Source organism: Lolium perenne, chromosome 4 (genome assembly GCF_019359855.2).
Source record: "Lolium perenne isolate Kyuss_39 chromosome 4, Kyuss_2.0, whole genome shotgun sequence".
In the NCBI taxonomy this organism is placed as follows: domain Eukaryota; kingdom Viridiplantae; phylum Streptophyta; class Magnoliopsida; order Poales; family Poaceae; genus Lolium; species Lolium perenne.
Genome location: NC_067247.2, coordinates 278,019,812 through 278,027,960, shown reverse-complemented (window position 1 = coordinate 278,027,960; position 8,149 = coordinate 278,019,812).

Below are 8,149 nucleotides of genomic sequence, written 5' to 3'. Positions count from 1 at the left end.
TTAGTTTAGAAAATTTGAAATAGAGAGGCTCAAAGTGGTGACCAGACTATAAAAGTCAGAAATGACCATTATCATTTGTGATCATATTTTCAAATTTGAATTTGGTTAAATTGGTATATCCTTGATTCTCAAAGTTGTAATTACTTATTAATTTCATATTACAACTATTGGTGAAGATCAAATGGGTCTAGGGTCAAATTTACAAAAATGCCATAGACCATATGTTAGGGTTTTTAGGTTTTTTTTATAATATTGGATTTCTTTCTCCTTTTTATGGATTAGATTTATGATGATCACTTGATCACTCTAGGGTTTTGGAGTTCATCACATACACAAGGTAACAATCATCATGGTATATCATTCAAAATGCACAAGTCCTATGCAGAGTACTATATGCAAAGTAAAAGTTTTTGTTGGTTCTGAAATTTGGATATTTGGAATTGTTTTACTTCCTTTATTTGAAATTTGGGGTGTTACAAACCCTTCCCCCTTACAAAAGATCTCGTCCCGAGATCTTAAAGAAAATTAGGTACTAAAGAGATCTGGGTATTCCTTCTTCATATCTTCCTCTCGTTCCCAAGTGGCTTCATCTTCGGTATGATTGCTCCACTGTATCTTCAGGAACTTGATGCTTCTGGTGCGAGTGGTTCTGTATGCCTCTTCCAAGATGCGAATCGGCACTTCGCGGTATGTCAGATCTTGGTTGATATCCACCGAACGGTGATCGATGTTCTTGAACACTTCAGTCTTCTCAGGAACTTCAAGGCACTTCCGAAGGAGTGAGATGTGAAACACGTCGTGTACAGCCGACATTTCTTCGGGCAACTCTAGTTGATAGGATACTTCTCCTCGGCGACTTAGAACTTTGAAGGGTCCAACATATCGGGGTGCGAGCTTTCCTTTCAGCTGAAATCTCTGCATTCCTTTCAGGGGGGATACTTTGAGATAGACAAAATCTCCGATCTCAAAGGTCATCTCTCGGCGTCTCTTGTCAGCGTAACTCTTCTGCCTGGATTGCGCCGTCTTGAGGTACTCTCGAATCTTGTGCACCTTCTCTTCGGCTTCACGAAGTACATCAGGTCCAAAGACTTGACTTTCTCCGACTTCTGACCAGTTCAGGGGGGTACGGCACTTCCTTCCATACAGAGCTTCAAAGGGGGCCATCTGTAAACTGGCTTGGTAACTGTTGTTGTACGAGAACTCTGCGTACGGCAAACAGTCTTCCCACTTAGATCCATAATCCAGTACACATGCTCTCAGCATGTCCTCCAAGATTTGGTTGACTCTCTCAGTCTGTCCATCGGTCTGTGGGTGATAAGCGGTGCGGAAATTCAGACGGGTTCCTAGTCCTTCATGCACCTTCTGCCAGAATCTTGAGGTGAATTGTGATCCTCTATCTGACACTATCGACTTCGGGGTTCCGTGTAGGGCGACAATTCTGGAGATGTACAGCTCAGCTAACTTTGGGCCCTGGTAGGTGGTCTTGACAGCTATGAAATGGGCTACCTTGGTCAATCTATCGACAACTACACATATGGAGTCATTTCCTTTGCTGGATTTGGGCAAACCGGTGATAAAGTCCATTCCTACAGAGTCCCACTTCCATTCTGGAATCTGTAGGGGTTGCAGCAGTCCTGCGGGTCGCTGATGTTCTGCCTTGACTCGCTGACAGATATCACACTTGACGATGTAGCTTCCGATCTCCCTCTTCATTCCATGCCACCAGAACTGTTCCTTCAAGTCCTGATACATCTTGGTACCTCCGGGGTGAATAGAATATTGGGTGTCATGGGCTTCCTTCAGAATAACTTGCTTCAACTCTGAGTTTGATGGTACACACAGACGTCCGTTGTACCAAAGAACTCCTCCTTCATCTACGGTGAATCCCGGTGCTTTTCCGGCGGCTATCTGGGTCTTGATTCCCTCAATGCTGGCATTTCCCTTCTGAGCTTCCTTGATTTGATCAATCAAGGTGGGTTGCAGCTCCATGCTGGCTAGGAATCCTTCACTGACTAACTCCATTCTAAACTGCTCAAACTCCTGGTATAGGTTGGGTTGTTCTTTGGCTATCATTGAATTTAACTGACACGGCAGTCTACTCAACGCATCCGCTACCACATTGGCCTTGCCGGGGTGGTAGTGGATCTCCATATCATAATCTTTGATTAATTCTAACCATCTTCTTTGTCTCATGTTCAGCTCCTTCTGGGTAAAGATATACTTCAGGCTCTTGTGATCCGAATAGATCTCGCAGCGATTACCCATGAGGTAATGACGCCACACCTTCAGTGCTAATACTACGGCTGCGAGTTCGAGGTCATGGGTTGGGTAGTTCTGCTCATGCTGCTTCAATTGCCGGGACAGATAAGATATCACTTTGCCTTCTTGCATAAGCACACATCCGAGACCAATCTTGGATGCATCACAGTAAACGTCAAAGGGCTTGGTGATGTCCGGCATAATCAGAATTGGGGCTGAGGTCAGTCTAAGCTTGAGTTGTTGGAAACTCTCCTCACATTTGTCAGTCCATTCGAACTTCTTGTCCTTCTTCAGCAGTTGGGTCATTGGTCGAGCGATACTCGAAAAGCCTTCTACAAATCTGCGGTAATATCCGGCTAGTCCAAGAAAAGCGCGGACCTCGGTCTGGGTGGTTGGGGCTTTCCATTCTGCAACAGTTTTGATCTTGGCGGGATCTACGGCAATTCCTTCCTTCGGCCAAAACTCACATTTGCTGAACTTAGCATACAGCTTATGCTCTCTAAGGGTCTCCAAGACAGCTTCTAGGTGTTGCTCATGTTCCTCCTCAGACTTGGAGTAGATGAGGATGTCATCGATGAAAACGACAACAAACTTATCCAGAAAGTTCATGAAGATCTTATTCATGAGATTCATGAAATAAGCGGGAGCATTGGTCAATCCAAATGACATGATATTGTACTCGTACAATCCATATCTGGTGGTAAAGGCAGTTTTGGGAATGTCTGATGCCCGAATCTTCAGTTGGTGGTATCCAGTCCTGAGATCAATCTTTGAGAAAACTACGGCACCGGTCAACTGATCAAACAGGTCTTCTATCTTTGGCAAGGGGTATTTGTTCTTGATGGTGACATCGTTAAGCTTACGATAGTCCGTACATAAACGACTGGCACTGTGGTGACCCGGCATACAACTGCATGGTGTAGTATGCAAGTCTGATATAACACCAATGAAACACTGATGACCCACAAGTATAGGGGATCGCAACAGTCTTCGAGGGAAGTAAAACCCAATTTATTGATTCGACACAAGGGGAGACAAAGAACACTTGGAAGCCTTAACAGCGGAGTTGTCAATTCAGCTGCACCTGGAAATAGACTTGCTCGCAAGGGTTTATCGGTAACAGTTTTATAGCAAGAGCAGAGTGAAATAACAATAGCAGAGTAACAAAGACAGCAGTAGTGATTATAGTAAACAGCAGGATTAAAATACTGTAGGCACGGGGACGGATAACGGGCGTTGCATGGATGAGAGAAACTCATGTAACAATCATAGCAGGACATTTGCAGATAATAATAAAACGGTGTCCAAGTACAAAGCAATCAATAGGCATGTGTTCCATATATAGTCGTGCGTGCTCGCAATGAGAAACTTGCACAACATCTTTTGTCCTACCAGCCGGTGGCAGCCGGGCCTCAAGGGAAACTACTGGATATTAAGGTACTCCTTTTAATAGAGTACCGGAGCAAAGCATTAACACTCCGTGAACACATGTGATCCTCACATCGCTACCATTCCCTCCGGTTGTCCCGATTTCTGTCACTTCGGGGCCATCGGTTCCGGACAGCGACATGTGTATACAGCTTATAGGTAAGACCATAAACAATGATTATCTTGATGAAACAATAACATGTTCAGATCTGAGATCATGGCACTCGGGCCCTAGTGACAAGCATTAAGCATAACAAGTTGCAACAATATCATCAAAGTACCAATTACGGACACTAGGCACTATGCCCTAACAATCTTATGCTATTACATGACCAATCTCATCCAATCCCTACCATCCCCTTCGGCCTACAGCGGGGGAATTACTCACACATGGATGGAGGAAACATGGCTGGTTGATGTAGAGGCGTTGGCGGTGATGGCGGCGATGATCTCCTCCAATTCCCCGTCCCGGCGGAGTGCCAGAACGGAGACTTCTGGCTCCCGCGACGGAGTTTCGCGATGTGGCGGCGTTCTGGAGGGTTTCTGGCGACTTCGACTTCTCCCCGTGTGTTTTTAGGTCGAGGCCGATAAATAGTCCGAAGGAGGGCGTCGGAGGCCGGCCGAGGGGGCCACACCATATGGCCGCGCAGGCCCCCTGGGCCGCGCCGCCCTATGGTGTGGGGCCCTCGGGCCTCCACCTGGTTTGTCCTTCTGGCTCCGTCAGTTCTCTGGGAAAATAGGGCCTTCTGCATAAATTCCGAGGATTTTCCCGAAAGTTGGATTTCTGCACAAAAACGAGACACCAGAGCAGTTCTGCTGAAAACAGTGTTAGTCCGTGTTAGTTGCATCCAAAATACACAAATTAGAGGCAAAACAATAGCAAAAGTGTTCGGGAAAGTAGATATGTTTTGAACGTATCAACTCCCCCCAAGCTTAGCTTATTGCTTGTCCTCAAGCAATTCAGTTAAGAACTGAGCGATAAAAGAACTTTCACGAACACATTTGCTCATATGATGTATATATTCTCATGCTATGGCTAATACTTAAGCAGTTCATAATGAGATACATGCAAATAAGATCATCTAATAGCCATGTCAATCATGGAGAGGTACCAACAATTAATAATAAGCATCATGAATCATGTATATAAGCAGGATTGCAATGTTCATAAGAGAGTATGATAAAGTGGTATCTCGCTTGCCTGTATTTGATTGGCAAAACATAAATGCCCGGGCACCTCTGGAGTTCATAGAAAGACTAGAAGTAGTGATTGTCAAAAGATAAATGCATCAAAGTTATACCACAATCAATCATATTTTGAGACAAGCATATTATACTAAGAATGACAGTTGTGCTCTCAAGATAGTGCTCAAAGAAATAATGGAGACACAACATAAAAGTAAAAGATTGACCCTTCGCAGAGGGAAGCAGGGATTAACATGCGCTAGAGCTTTTCATTTTTATAAAGACAGGAGTAAAATTATTTTGAGAGGTGTTTGTTGTTGTCAACGAATGGTAATGGGTACACCAACTACCTCGCCAACCGGACTTTTAAGAGCGGCTCCCATGAATTATTGCATATTTATTTGGCACTCCTTCCAACCTTTCTTTCACAAACCATGGCTAACCGAATCCTCGGGTGCCTGCCAACAATCTCATACCATGAAGAGTGCCTTTTTATTTTAGTTTTATTATGATGATGACACTCCCCCCAACCTTTGCTTACACAAGCCATGGCTAACCGAATCTTTGGGTGCCGTCCAACAATCACAAACCATGGAGGAGTGTCTATTTAAGTTAATTAATTCGGGACTGGGAATCCCATTGCCAGCTCTTTTTGCAAAATTATTGGATAAGCGGATGTGCCACTAGTCCGTATGAGAGTCCATCAAAAGTAAATGACAAGGTTGAAAGCTAAACACCACATACTTCCTCATGAGCTATGAAACATAAACACAAATTGAGAAGCATTTTGAAGGTTTTAAAGGTAGCGCATGAGAATTTACTTGGAATGGTTTGAAATGCCATGCATAGGTATTTATGGTGGACACTTTGGAACAACTTGGTTTTCAGGTATTTGGAAGCACGAGCAGCATTCCCGCTCAGTACAAGTGAAGGCTAGCAATAGACTAGGGAGCGACAAATCAAGAGAGCAGAAACTGTCATAATCATGCTTGCGGCAAAATAAATTAACGGAGGCATAAAAGTGATACAAGAACTCGGAAACAATATAAATCATCGAGGCTTAATTGACTTTGGTTCAGTCATATGCATGCGTGAGCATGTGCCAAGTCGATATAAATGAATTATTCAGAGGAGGATACCACAATGCCATACTTACTTATGAATAAAACAATGCAAACAAACATCCATGACATGCTACTCATATTAATAGATTGGAGCTAAACATGAGAGATCATAAACTACTAGACTTTCTCAAATAACATATACCTCACATGAACCAACTAAGCATGCTCACATGGATGAGTATATGTACAAAAATGAAAACAAATAGAGTTCATACCAGCCTCTCACCACAATCCAATTGTCGTAGATCGTCATTATTGCCTTTTCACTTGTGTAGCTTGGATAATATGAAATGAAAACCACGCTCCAGCCACCGAAGACCATTGAACTCAAGATGAACTTTACAAAACCAAAGAAGAACAGCAAATATTTTTGGTGTTTTCGAATTTGAGAACAAGAACAAAAGGAAACAAACAAACAAAGCAAAATCTTTTTGGGTTTTCTTACAGCAAACTAGCAATAGCAAATAAAGCGAAACAAATGCAAGAAACCAAAGCAAACAAATGGTGAAGAGAAACAACAGAAATATTTTTGGTCTTTTTGTGTTTTGGGAAGGAAACAAGGCGAAAACAAGAAATAGCAAACTAAAAGAAACACAGAAAAGCGAGATGGCAGAAATCTGCCAAAACCTGACAGCAGTACAGAAATCGATTTTTACAAAAATCTTACATTGCTCAGATCGAAAAGTTTTAAACTAATGAAAGTTAGATAACTACCTGGGGAACCTGCACAAAAATTGGCAGCTCAAAATAACGCTCTGGCTGTGCGCACAAATTTTTCTAGTAACAGTCCAGAATCTGTTTTCAGGCAGCACTTCCCCAAATATCATCCTCCTCTCATTAGAAAACCACTCAAACGAACAAAACAAATATGTACAAGTATCCAGCAACCATAATATGCAAAGAATGAGTGATGCCGGTATACCTCCCCCCAAGCTTAGGCTTTTGGCCTAAGTGGAGTTCAACCCCAACGAGGATCGTTGTTCCTTGCCGGTGGGTAATTCATGGAGTAGTCATAGTAAAGTTCCTGTGCAGAAGAAAAGCGTGGAGGCTCCACATGTCCACCATGTTGATGCGAGGAACTTGCTGCATCGGATGATGAGTCGAGGTGCTCCTCGACCTCCGTGTCGTCTCTTGCATGTTGACCTCCTCTCTCTATGTGTGCATCCAGTGCACCTTCTGTGACCGACCAATCTCCCCTGGAATCAAGGTTAGACAGAACAGGCGCAGGCAATTTTACTAATTTCTCAGTTTTCTTAGTTATTCTCCAGACTTGCTTATAAAATGTCATCTTGTAAAACAGGTTACCCAAGTTGGAGGAATCAGAAACAAATTCATGTTTAATCATAGAGGCTATGTCAAGTTTTTCTATGGGGAATGGAATATCAAAATGATGAGGTTCTACATTATGAAAAGCTAGTAAACGAGAGGCGATGAGACCTCCACAAATTCCACCTTTCTCACGGTTAGTAGCAAGTCTATAAGCTATCAATGCCCCCAAATTATAAGTCCTACTACTTTGCAGTGCCGCAGCTAGAAAAGCTAAATCCGGGATAGAAAGTTTACCACCAATCTTTTTAGCAAGAACGCATTTAGTAATAAAATAGGCAAAGTAGCGGATAGCCGGGAGCTGGATGCTAGTGATTTTACCACTATCCTCTGAGAAACTCCTTCCATAGAAAATCATCTTGAAGAGGTCCAAGAGTTCTTGCGGCGATCCCCTTATCTTCTCGCATGACCCCCATTGCGGTACTCTAATTGCTGCACAAAAATCACTGAATGGCAAGTTGATGGCTTTATTGTAAATTTTATACTGGACCGTAGGGTTAGATCGCGACCAATTGAACTTGAAGTCCTGCACAAAAGACATACTTAATTTTGCATATTGTCTTGGCTCTCCTTCAACAAAGTCACTCAGCCCTGCACGAGAAATTAGACTTTGAACATCTTCAAGTATTCCCGCGCTTCTCATGAAATCTGCGCACGGGTAGTAAGAGGGGTATACTCCCTCTTCACGATTCACCCTCATAACTTGTTGGACTTCCAATTCTTGTTGGTTCAATTGATATCTATTCCACTCCATTTTCTGAAATTTCAACAAACAATATAAAAATTTGATTTGGTGACATATAATTAAGGGAAACTACCATAGGAAC